Source organism: Pelmatolapia mariae, linkage group LG1, assembly GCF_036321145.2.
Source record: "Pelmatolapia mariae isolate MD_Pm_ZW linkage group LG1, Pm_UMD_F_2, whole genome shotgun sequence".
NCBI lineage: Eukaryota > Metazoa > Chordata > Actinopteri > Cichliformes > Cichlidae > Pelmatolapia > Pelmatolapia mariae.
This window is the reverse complement of record NC_086227.1, coordinates 3,327,753-3,340,543: the sequence shown is the minus strand read 5'-3', so window position 1 is coordinate 3,340,543 and position 12,791 is coordinate 3,327,753.

Here is a 12,791-nt window from a genome sequence, read left to right as displayed (position 1 = left end):
TTTGTGTTCTACGTTCTATGTTTGATGTTTTGTGTTCTACGTTCTATGTTTGATATTCTGTGTTCTACGGTCTATGTTTGAAGTTCTGTGTTTGATGTTCTGTGTTCTACGGTCTATGTTTGATGTTCTGTGTTCTACGTTCTGTGTTTGATGTTCTGTGTTCTACGTTCTATGTTTGATGTTCTGTGTTCTATGTTCTGTGTTCTGCATTCTGTTTGATGTTCTTTGTTCTACGTTCTGTGTGTGATGTTCTGTGTTCTACGTTTGACGTTCTGTGTTTGATGTTCTGTGTTTGATGTTCTGTGTTCTACGTGCTGTGTTCTACGTTCTGTGTTTGATGTTCTGTTTTTCTGTAGTGTTTTTCATGTCTAGGTTTGATGTTCTGTGTTCTACGTTCTATTTTTGATGTTCTGTTTTTGATGTTCTGTGTTCTACGTTCTGTGTTCTACGGTCTATGTTTGATGTTCTGTGTTCTACGTTCTGTGCTTGATGTTCTGTGTTCTACGTTTTGTCTTCTACGTTCGGTGTTTGACGTACTGTGTTCTACGTTCGGTGTTTGACGTACTGTGTTCTACGTTCTATGTTTGACGTTCTGTGTTCTACGTCCTGTGTTTGATGTTCTGTGTTCTACGTTTTTTCTTCTACGTTCGGTGTTTGATGTACTGTGTTCTACATTCTATGTTTGATGTTTTGTGTTCTACGGTCTATGTTTGATGTTCTGTGTTCTACGTTCTATGTTTGATGTTCTGTGTTTGATGTTCTGTGTTCTACGTTCTATGTTTGATGTTCTGTGTTCTATGTTCTGTGTTCTGCATTCTGTGTTTGATGTTCTGTATTCTACGCTCTGTGTTTGATGTTCTGTGTTCTACGTTCTGTGTTCTACGGTCTATGTTTAATGTTCTGTGTTCTACGTTCTGTGTTTGATGTTCTGTGTTCTACGTTCTGTGCTTGATGTTCTGTGTTCTACGTTTTGTCTTCTACGTTCGGTGTTTGACGTACTGTGTTCTACGTTCGGTGTTTGACGTACTGTGTTCTACATTCTATGTTTGACGTTCTGTGTTCTACGTCCTGTGTTTGATGTACTGTGTTCTACGTTCTATGTTTGATGTTTTGTGTTCTACGGTCTATGTTTGATGTTCTGTCTTCTACGTTCTATGTTTGATGTTCTGTGTTCTACGTTCTATGTTTGATGTTCTGTGTTCTATGTTCTGTGTTCTGCATTCTGTGTTTGATGTTCTGTGTTCTACGTTCTGTGTTCTACGGTCTATGTTTGATGTTCTGTGTTCTACGTTCTGTGTTCTACGTTCTGTGCTTGATGTTCTGTGTTCTACGCTTTGTCTTCTACGTTCGGTGTTTGACGTACTGTGTTTGATGTTCTGTGTTCTACGTTCTATGTTTGATGTTCTGTGTTCTATGTTCTGTGTTCTGCATTCTGTGTTTGATGTTCTGTGTTCTACGTTCTGTGTTCTACGGTCTATGTTTGATGTTCTGTGTTCTACGTTCTGTGTTCTACGTTCTGTGCTTGATGTTCTGTGTTCTACGCTTTGTCTTCTACGTTCGGTGTTTGACGTACTGTGTTTGATGTTCTGTGGTCTACGTTCTATGTTTGATGTTCTGTGTTCTTTTTTTTTTCTTTTTTTTATCATCAACAATTTTTATTTATTTCATTTTAAACTTCAATAACAGATCTTAAGAATAACTACATAAATAAATAGTTAAAAAAACAAACAAACAAAAACAAACAAACAAAAACAAAAGGAAAGTTATCCTATTCTTTCTTCGCACACCAATCCCCACACCACCACTCTGTCATTACTCCTCTGTTCTTCAAGTTACAGAAAGCCAGCTTGTAAAGGGGGACCAAATACAATCATATTGATGCAATTTGTCTAATAAACCATAAGTCACTTTTTCGTAAGACGCCAACTTAGCCATTGTCTTTAGCCACTCTTCATAAGGAGGGGGGTTCTTTTTCCGCCAATGTCTTAGCAGGACCCGTTTGGCCGTAGTAAGAGCCAGAATAATCCATCTTTTTGTATAGCTGGAAAAATCTCCATCAGAAAGTTCTGTGGTTATACCAAGTATGGACAGTTTGGGTGCGATACCAAATCTCCTTTTTAAAACACTGAAAATTACCTCCATTATATTTTCCCACCAATCCCGAAGTGCCGAACAGCTCCATAAGATATGTAAAATCGAAGCATTTTGACCATCACAACATTCGTCCGTAGGGGCCAGGTTCCATTTATACAATTGTTGCGGTGTTCGATGCCACCTATGGATTATCTTAAGTTGAATAAATCTACTGCCTGTTTCTTTATACATAGTATTAACATTTAGAAAACATGAATCCCATTCAACTGAAGATATGTCCAATGCCATGTCCTGGGCCCAGTAGCCCTTAACTTTCAGGAGAGGGTCAGCTGACCGTTCTTGCAATAAGTGATAAATCTTAGAGGTAATGACTTTACCCAAGGGTGATCTTGAGAACAGGACTTCCACAGGGCTGCCCACAGGACAACTCAAGGGGGTTCCCAGCCACTTCGATAATGAACTATGTATTTGGACATATCTCCAGAATTGATTACGCTTCAACTTATATAACTCCACAATTTTATCAAAGCTTAAAAAACATTTAGTCCCACAGTCAAATAAATCTGATACATTAAGGATGCCTGCTTTACGCCACTGTAACCAGTCAACCGATGTCCCTCCAATTAAAATTCTTTTATTCCCCCATAAGGTTGCCGAAGGTGATTTAATAAAGTCCCAGCGACCTGCCCTATGTAATTTACACCACAATGTATTCGCATTTGCAATTATAGGATCGGTAGTTTTATGACTGGTATCAAACAGCTCCCTCCAAGGAGAAATACCGCCATTAACTTCCGTCTCTATATGGGACCAGATGGGTTTAACTGATGCAGTAGGTAACCAAGCTCTAAGTTGTTTCACGTTCATCACCCAATAATACCATTGGAAATTAGGCAATGAAAAACCTCGTTTTGCACTCGCTTGAAGTTTCTTAATACTTAAACGATGCGGTGAGCTACCCCAAAGAAACTGCCGGATCAAAAAGTCTAGATCTTTGAAATACTTATCTGGAATGTGTAATGGAATATTAGATAAAATATAAAAGATCATGGGTGCAGTCATCATCTTAATACAACTAATTTTACCCCATATTGTGAGACGCACTCTAGACCATCTACCAAATTCCATTTTTATTCTTTCAAACATTGGCTCCATATTTGCTCGAACCATCTTAGTGTAATCCGAGGTAATTTGTATCCCCAAATACCTCAAACCATTCACTGACCACCGAAACTCCCACTGTTTAAATAAAGTATGGGGGCAGTGTCCTGACATAGGCATTGCCTCTGATTTATCCCAGTTGATGCAATACCCTGAAAGCAGCGTAAAGCTTTCTATACATTCTAATAGGGCTGGAATTGACTTCCCAGGCTGGGTCATAAGTAACAACATATCATCTGCATATAATAGAAGCTTATGTTGACTATTACCCATCGAAATTCCAAATATATTTACATTATTTCTCAGTTTTTGTGCCAGAGGCTCTATAGCAATTACAAAAAGACCGGGGCTAAGGGGACAACCCTGTCTTGTGGATCTCTGTAAAAGGAATAGATCTGATATGAGTCCATTCGTCAATACTCGCGCTGAAGGCGAATCATATAATAGCTTTATCCACCTAATAAAATTATCACCAAAACCAAACTTTTCTAATGTCTTAAACAGATAATCCCACTCAACACAATCAAAAGCTTTAGCAGCATCCAGCGATAGGGCCACTGTTGGATATACTGAATCATATACATAATTTTGCAAATTAACCAACCGCCTAATATTATCTGAACCATAGCGGTTTGGAACAAAACCAGATTGGTCTGTATGAATTATTTTCGCTATTACTACTTTTAATCGACCCGCTAAGACCTTTGCCAAGATTTTTTGGTCAGAATTCAGCAAAGATATAGGGCGGTAACCACTTGGGTCTAAAGGGTCTTTCCCAGTTTTAAGAATAAATGTTATAAGTCCAGAGTACATTGACTGAGGTAATGATCCTACTTTGAACGCCTCATTATAAACATCGAGCAACAGGGGACTTAACATATCCTCAAATGCTCTATAGAAATCCAATGGTAACCCATCTAATCCTGGAGCTTTATTAAATGGCATACTGTTAATTGCACGGGTAATCTCCTCCACTGTAATTGGAGCATCTATAATCTGCTGGTCAGTAGTAGAAAGCTGTGGCAGGTTTAAATCAGTAAAGAATGCTTCGAATTTCTGTTCATCTAAACTACCTTGTGTAGAATAAAGATTATTGTAAAAGGCCCTGAATCCATCATTTATATGTCTAATAGAAGTTGAAATAACCCCATCTGATTGTCGTATGCCTGGGATATGGTTCATACTCTCTTTCTGTTTAAGACGGTATGCTAATAAACGACTCTGCTTTTCTCCCATTTCCGAATATGCTTGATTAATGCGAAATAAAGCGTATTCTGCCTTTCTGTTGTACAGTACATTCAACTTATATTTAACTTTAACAATTTTATTCAACGTAACTCTATCTTTTGTATGGGAATGTACTGCCTCAAGTGCCTTTAATTTGGCTTCTAACGTAATGATATTCTTGTTAGCTGCCTTCTTTTTAAAGGAAGCGTAAGAAATTATCCTCCCCCTTAAGTATGCCTTCATAGCATCCCACCAAGTAGCCAATGTAGTGTCCTCTCGATTATTTGTCTGTTTGTAAAATTGTATTTCATCTCTTATCAATTTAATAAAACCAGAGTCTTTAATTAAGGACACATTTAAACGCCATCTGCGGCTTTGAGGAATCTGTAAGATATTTCCAAGACATAGAAAAATTGGCGCATGGTCCGAGATTACTATATTACCAATACTTGAATCTATAGAGTTATTCTGTGTTCTGTGTTCTGTGTTCTGCATTCTGTGTTTGATGTTCTGTGTTCTATGTTCTGTGTTTGATGTTCTGTGTTCTACATTCTGTGTTCTACGTTCTGTTTGATGTTCTTTGTTCTACGTTCTGTGTGTGATGTTCTGTGTTCTACGTTTGACGTTCTGTGTTTGATGTTCTGTGTTCTACGTGCTGTGTTCTACGTTCTGTGTTTGATGTTCTGTTTTTCTGTAGAGTTTTTCATGTCTAGGTTTGATGTTCTGTGTTCTACGTTCTATTTTTGATGTTCTGTTTTTGATGTTCTGTGTTCTACGTTCTGTGTTCTACGGTCTGTGCTTAATGTTCTGTGTTCTACGTTTTCTCTTCTACGTTCTGTGTTTGACGTACTGTGTTCTACGTTCGGTGTTTGACGTACTGTGTTCTACGTTCTATGTTTGATGTTCTGTGTTTGATGTTTTGTGTTCTACGTTCTATGTTTGATGTTCTGTGTTCTATGTTCTGTGTTCTGCATTCTGTGTTTGATGTTCTGTATTCTACGCTCTGTGTTTGATGTTCTGTGTTCTACGGTCTATGTTCTACATTCTGTGTTTGATGTTTTGTGTTCTACGTTCTGTGTTTGATGTTCTGTTTTCTACGTTCTGTGTTCTACAGTCTATGTTTGATGTTCTTTGTTCTACGTTCTATGTTTGATATTCTGTGTTCTACGTTCTATGTTTGATGTACTGTGTTCTACATTCTGTGTTTTATGTTTTGTGTTCTACATTCTATGTTTGATGATCTGTGTTCTACGTTCTGTGTTCTACGTTCTGTGTTTGATGTTCTGTGTTCTACGTTCTATGTTTGATGTTTTGTGTTCTACGTTCTATGTTTGATGTTCTGTGTTCTATGTTCTGTGTTTGATGTTCTGTGTTCTACGTTCTATGCTTGATGATCTGTGTTCTATGTTCTGTGTTCTACGTTTTGTCTTCTACGTTCGGTGTTTGACGTACTGTGTTCTACGTTCGGTGTTTGACGTACTGTGTTCTACGTTCTGTGTTCTACGTCCTGTGCTTGATGTTCTGTGTTCTACGCTTTTTCTTCTACGTTCGGTGTTTGATGTACTGTGTTCTACATTCTATGCTTGATGTTTTGTGTTCTACGGTCTATGTTTGATGTTCTGTCTTCTACGTTCTATGTTTGATGTTGTGTGTTTGATGTTCTGTGTTCTACGTTCTATGTTTTGTGTTCTGTAATCTATGTTCTGCATTCTGTGTTTGATGTTCTGTATTCTATGCTCTGTGTTTGATGTTCTGTGTTCTACGGTCTATTTTTGATGTTCTATTTTTGATGTTCTGTGTTCTACGTTCTGTGCTTGATGTTCTGTGTTCTACGTTCTGTGCTTGATGTTCTGTGTTCTACGTTTTGTCTTCTACGTTCGGTGTTTGACGTACTGTGTTCTACGTTTGGTGTTTGACGTACTGTGTTTGATGTTCTGTGGTCTACGTTCTATGTTTGATGTTCTGTGTTCTATGTTCTGTGTTCTGCATTCTGTGTTTGATGTTCTGTGTTCTATGTTCTGTGTTTGATGTTCTGTGTTCTATGTTCTGTGTTCTACGTTCTGTTTGATGTTCTTTGTTTACGTTCTGTGTGTGATGTTCTGTGTTCTACGTGCTGTGTTCTATGTTCTGTGTTTGATGTTCTGTTTTTCTGTAGAGTTTTTCATGTCTAGGTTTGATGTTCTGTGTTCTACATTCTATTTTTGATGTTCTGTTTTTGATGTTCTGTGTTCTGCGTTCTGTGTTCTACGTTCTGTGCTTGATGTTCTGTGTTCTACCTTTTCTCTTCTACGTTCTGTGTTTGACGTACTGTGTTTGACGTACTGTGTTCTACGTTCGGTGTTTGACGTACTGTGTTCTACGTTCTTTGTTCTACGTTCTGTGTTCTACGTCCTGTGCTTGATGTTCTGTGTTCTACGCTTTTTCTTGTACGTTTGGTGTTTGTTGTACTGTGTTCTACGTTTTATGTTTGATGTTTTGTGTTCTACGGTCTATGTTTGATGTTCTGTCTTCTACGTTCTATGTTTGATGTTCTGTGTTTGATGTTCTGTGCTCTACGTTCTGTGTTTGATGTTCTGTTTTCTGCATTCTGTGTTTGATGTTCTGTATTCTACGCTCTGTGTTTGATGTTCTGTTCTACGGTCTATGTTCTACGTTCTGTGTTTGATGTTTTGTGCTCTACGTTCTGTGTTTGATGTTCTGTTTTCTATGTTCTGTGTTCTATAGTCTATGTTTGATGTTCTGTGTTCTACGTTCTATGTTTGATATTCTGTGTTCTACGTTCTGTGTTCTACGTTCTATGTTTGACGTACTGTGTTCTACGTTCTGTGTTTTATGTTTTGTGTTCTACGTTCTATGTTTGATGATCTGTGTTCTACGTTCTCTGTTTGATGTTCTGTGTTCTACGTTCTATGATTGATGTTTTGTGTTCTACGTTCTATGTTTGATATTCTGTGTTCTACGTTCTGTGTTTGATGTTCTGTGTTTGATGTTCTGTGTTTGATGTTCTGTGTTCTACGTTCTATGTTTGATGATCTGTGTTCTACGTTCTGTGTTCTACGTTCTGTGTTCTACGTTCTGTGTTTGATGTTCTGTGTTCTACGTTCTGTGTTTGATGTTTTGTGTTCTACGGTCCATGTTTGACGTACTGTGTTTGACGTACTGTGTTCTACGTTCGGTGTTTGACGTACTGTGTTCTACGTTCGGTGTTTGACGTTCTGTGTTCTACGTCCTGTGCTTGATGTTCTGTGTTCTACGCTTTTTCTTGTACGTTTGGTGTTTGTTGTACTGTGTTCTACGTTTTATGTTTGATGTTTTGTGTTCTACGGTCTATGTTTGATGTTCTGTCTTCTACGTTCTATGTTTGATGTTCTGTGTTTGATGTTCTGTGTTCTACGTTCTACGTTCTATGTTTGATGTTCTGTGTTCTGCATTCTGTGTTTGATGTTCTGTATTCTACGCTCTGTGTTTGATGTTCTGTTCTACGGTCTATGTTCTACGTTCTGTGTTTGATGTTTTGTGCTCTACGTTCTGTGTTTGATGTTCTGTTTTCTATGTTCTGTGTTTGATATTCTGTGTTCTACGTTCTGTGTTCTACGTTCTATGTTTGACGTACTGTGTTCTACGTTCTGTGTTTTATGTTTTGTGTTCTACGTTCTATGTTTGATGATCTGTGTTCTACGTTCTCTGTTTGATGTTCTGTGTTCTACGTTCTATGATTGATGTTTTGTGTTCTACGTTCTATGTTTGATATTCTGTGTTCTACGTTCTGTGTTTGATGTTCTGTGTTTGATGTTCTGTGTTCTACGTTCTATGTTTGATGATCTGTGTTCTACGTTCTGTGTTCTACGTTCTGTGTTTGATGTTCTGTGTTCTACGTTCTGTGTTCTACGTTCTGTGTTTGATGTTTTGTGTTCTACGGTCCATGTTTGATGTTCTGTGTTCTACGTGCTGTGTTTGATGTTATGTGTCCTACGTTCTGTGTTTGATGTACTGTGTTCTACGTTCTATGTTTGATGTTCTGTGTTCTACGTTCTGTGCTTGATGTTCTGTGTTCTATGTTTTGTCTTCTACGTTCGGTGTTTGATGTTCTGTGTTCTACGTTCTATGTTTGATGTTTTGTGTTCTACGGTCTATGTTTGATGTTCTGTCTTCTACGTTCTATGTTTGATGTTCTGTGTTTGATGTTCTGTGTTCTATGTTCTATGTTTGATGTTCTGTGTTCTACATTCTGTGTTCTACGTTCTGTTTGATGTTCTTTGTTCTACGTTCTGTGTGTGATGTTCTGTGTTCTACGTTTGACGTTCTGTGTTTGATGTTCTGTTTTTCTGTAGAGTTTTTCATGTCTAGGTTCCCATTTTAGGTTATAATTTAGTTTTGACCATTTCCATTTTGTTTCTACATTTTTCTAACAGCCAGAATAAAAGGCTCACTTTTTTTTAACTTCAGTTCAGTCCCTTGTGTTTCCTGCTTTTGGATCCACTCCTAAAACACACCGGCCATCCCGGCCGTAACAATATCAGAAAATGAAAAAGACAGTAAATAACATAATTGGGCCACAGCTGCCTGTAATTCTTCAAAAAATGACAATATACATGCAACATTTTTAAACAATTGAATGTCAGATTGTTTCTATCCATTGGTGGTATCAACTTTCAGCTCACTCCTTGTTGGGTGTAGTCTGAACAAACATGTGTTGATTAAATTACGTTAGTAGTAATTGAAGAATGTTAAGTCTGTGCTTAAAAACTGGCATCTGCCTCATTTAGTTATTATTACCATCACAAGTGAATCACTGTGGAAAAAATATGTTTCACTGAGTGAGACTGTTTTTGTGTCTAAAAAGGTGAAAGTTGTTCATAAGAGAAGAAAATGATTTCATGATTTAAACTTGCTTTACTGGTCTGTGTTTTCACAGATGGCATGTTGCAAACATAAGTAAACTAAATGTGTGCTCTGGTGTCTCTCATATTCATTCAACAACCTCGATCTTGCCACATATTAATGTTTTTCTTTATTCACAGTGCCAGCTTTTAACAGGGTCTTTTTTTTTTATTCATTGCTGTCATCTGTATACCTAGTGTCATGGAACAGAAGGGTCCTCACTTGCAGGACACTAACAAAAGTTTACACAGGTATATTTACAGTTTGCTTTAGCATAGGGAAAAACACTGTCTGTGAAGCAGTGGTTTCTGACAGTTTCATTTATTAAGTTACCCAAATCTATCTAGTATGGTGTGAAACAATAATGGCCGATTGTGTCACTTTTGGCAGCAAAAGAACTGCAATCAAACGTTGTGATAACTGGCATTGAGTCTTTTGCATTGCTTTGGCCCACTCTTCTTTGAAAAAAGAGCAAGTAAGCAAGCACAGTCAGTTTAAGGTCATGCCAAACCACATCAATCTGACTTAGGTCCCCACTTTCATTAGACCAAAACCAGTTCAGTGTGTTTCTTTGAGCCATTCAGAGGTGGACTTCCTGCTGTGTGTATGGATCATTGTTATATTGTATAACTCAAGTGAGCTTGAGCTTCAGGGCATGCACTGAAATTCATTTTCAGGATTTTCTGGTAGAGAGCAGAATTCATGGTTCCATCAATCATGGCAAGTCATCCAGGTTCTGAAGGAGCAAAGCACCCCAGACCACCACACTATCACCACCATGTTTGTCTGTTGGTTAGTGTTAGTTTTATGCCAAATGTAGAAGGTTCTAAAACGCTAAGTTTTTTTTGTTTTGTGTTTTTTTTTGGTTCGCCAATCAATAGAATATTTTCCCAGATATCTCAAGGATCATCAAGATGTTTTTGGGGAAATGTGACAAACCTTGTGGTGCTTTTTGGGGTTTTTTTTTGTTTGTTTGTTTGTTTCTGTTTTGGTCAGCAGTGCTTTTCTCTTTGGAATTCTCCCATAGATGCCATTGTTAATGTTGTTCTGAGTTATTTTGTGACCTGTTACATGTATCATTAATTTGCTCTTGAAGGAATTTTGTCAGTCAGTCACTCCTGGGACAGATCAGCGTGGTTTCAAGTTTTCTCTATTTGTGGATAACGCCTCTCACTGTGATTTAGCAAAATGACAATTACTCTTTCACACAGGGCAATAGCCCTTTTGTCAAAGGGTTTGAAATAGCTCGGACAATAAGAAGGATATTACATTCCTTTAAAAAAAAAAAAAAAAAAAGAACATTCCTCTCAAGATCTGTGGGGTCAGAGATGAGCTTGAGAAGATGTGGAGGATGAAGGTAACAGTGGTCCCAGTGGTAGTTGGAGCGCTCGGTGCAACGACCCCCCAAGATAGGCGAGTGGTCCAGCAGATGCCAGGAACAACATCGGACATCTCCGTCCAGAAGAGTGCAGTCCTAGGAACAGCAAAGATACTGCACAAGACCTTCAAGCTCCCAAGCGTCTGGTAGCGGACCCTAGCTTGAAAGACAAAGACCACCCGCAGGGGCGAGAGGGAAATTCATATATATATGTCTACTTTTAATTTTTTCAAAGTTAAAACAGACTGACAAAAATTATGCGAATTAATGAAAAATATATGAAGCAAAGTAAGTGATTGTGTAAGTATTCACCTCCTTTAAAGTGATGAACCTAATTCAATAGGGGCAATGTTGGCTGTGGGCTTTTGCCCCCTGGTAGGATCTTATATGGCAAGTTGGTCCTGGGTGAGGGACCAGACAAAGAGTGGTTCAAAAGAGACCTATGAGTATACAATCAAGGGAACAGTTCACTCTGCCCAGGATACAGTTACTGGGTCTAGGCCAGGGAGGGTGCCCAAGGGTGAGCGTCTGGTGGCCGTGCCCCATGGACTATGAGGCAGCAGAGGCGCTGTATTTTTACGCTTTCGCTTAACAGCCAAATGCGCTAACCGATTGCACCACAGAGACTCACGAAACCCAAGCAGGAGAGTCGAGAGATGCGTGACTGGGAGGAACGGCCTCCTGGATCTAAACCCATCCATCCATCCATCCATTCGCTTCCCCTTATCCTTTTCAGGGTCGTGGGGGCGCTGGAGCCTATCCCAGCTGTCATAGGGCGAGAGGCGGGGTACACCCTAGGTAGGTTGCCAGTCTGTCGCAGGGCTAACACACAGAGACAGACAACCATTTGCACTCACACTCACTCCTGCATTCACACCTATGGGCAATTTAGAAACTGCATGTCTTTGGACGGTGGGAGGAAGCGGGAGTACCCGGAGGGAACCCATGCAAACAGGGAGAACAAACTCCACATAGAAAGACCCCGGCCTGATGGTGTAATTGAACTCAGGACCTTCTTGCTGTGCAGCAACAGTGCTAACCACCCTGCCACCGTGCCTGGACCTAAACCCAAGTTGTGTTTTGTTGTTGGACTTCTGTGCAAACCACAGTTTGTCCATAACGAACACCATGTTCGAACATAAGGGTGTCTGTAAGTGCACGTGGCACCAGGACTTCCTAGGCCGCAAGTTGATGATGGATTTTATAATCGTATCACCAGATCTGCACCCATATGTTCTAGACACTCAAGTAAAGAGAGGGGCTGAGCTGTCAACCGATCAACAAGTGGTGGTGAGTTGCCATCACATGGCAGGGGAGGATGCTGGACAGACCTGGCGCACCTAAACGTATAGTGAAGGTGCGTTAGGAATGCCTGACAGAGGCCCCGGTCCATGATATCTTCAACGCATACCTCCGTCAGATCTTCAACCGCATTCCAATGGAGACTGGGGACATTGAGTCTGAATAGACCATGTTCAGGACCTCCACTGCGGAAGCTGCTGCACTGAGCTGCGGACACAAGGTGGTTGGCGCCTGTCGTGGTGGTAACCCCCGAACCAAATGGTGGACACCAGAAGTGAAGGGAGTCACCAGGCTGGAGAAAGAGTCCTATCGAGCTTGGTTAGCCAGTGGGACTTCGGAGCCAGCTGATAGATACCATCAAGCCAAGCAGAACACGGTTCAGGCAGTGGCTGGGGCAAAAACTGGGTGTAGGAGGAATTCGGAGAGGCCATGGAAAAAGACTTTCGGCCTGTCTTGAAGAGATTCTGGCAAACTGTCAGGTGACTCAGGAGGGGAAAGTTGTGTTCTACCTGCACTGTGTATAGTGCAGGTAGAACACAGCGCTGCTGACTTCGACTAAGAACATTGTCGAGCAATGGTAAGAGTATTTCAAAGACCTCCTTAATCACACTGGCACATCTTACATGGAGGAAGCAGAGTATGGGGACAAGGGGGACAACACGTCTATTTCCAGGGAGTAAGGTCTTTGAGGCAGTTAATACAACTCCTTGGTGGCGGGGCCCTAGGGTGGATAGGGCTTGCCCTGAGT